Genomic DNA, 808 nt, shown 5'->3' on the forward strand with positions numbered 1-808 from the left:
GCAGAACATCTGAAACCAGGGTTTGCAGTGAGCACTGAAGAGAAGCCAAGTCATACAAGTCACTCTGCCTTTCTGGCTTCCTTATTAAGGGCCTAAAATATTGTTGAGGATAGGTTACCTGAAAATTACATAACACAGACAATATAAATACTATGCATTCTTCAGAAGAGACTTTTATGTAAACGTCCAGCTGACCCTTGCACAACATGGGTTTAACACTACACCAGTCCACTTAATATGTGGATATTTCTCCCACCTCTGCTGCCTGAGACAGCAAGACCAACCCTCCTTCCTCAACCTACTCAATGTGAAGATGAGGATGAAGACCTTTTTGATGATTTCTACTTAATGATTAGTAAATACATTTTCTGTTCCTTATAATTTTCTTAATAACTTTTTTCTAGTCTATTGTAAGAATATAGTATATAATACATATAACACACAAAATATGTATTAACGATTTATGTTTATCTGTAAGGCTTCCAGCCCACCGCAGGCTATTAGTAGTTACAAGCTTTGGGGAGTCAAAAGTTATGCATGGAGTTTTTGACTTCTCAGGTGGTCAGCGCCCCTAACCCCTGAATTGTTCAAGGATCCGTTGTATTTTTAGTTAAAAATCAATTGATATATATCTGTACATTCTAGATCTCAAGTGGTAGATTCAGTGTTCATTTTGTACCACAATACATAATTTTTTGTATGTATCAGATGTTACATGGGAAGAATATAACTTTTAAAAAGTTAAAATAAGAATTAATATATAAATTTGGTCCTTACATTTAAAAAAAGAAATACAAGAATCCAAGCA

This window comes from Lemur catta, chromosome 5, assembly GCF_020740605.2.
Source record: "Lemur catta isolate mLemCat1 chromosome 5, mLemCat1.pri, whole genome shotgun sequence".
Taxonomy (NCBI): Eukaryota; Metazoa; Chordata; class Mammalia; order Primates; family Lemuridae; genus Lemur; species Lemur catta.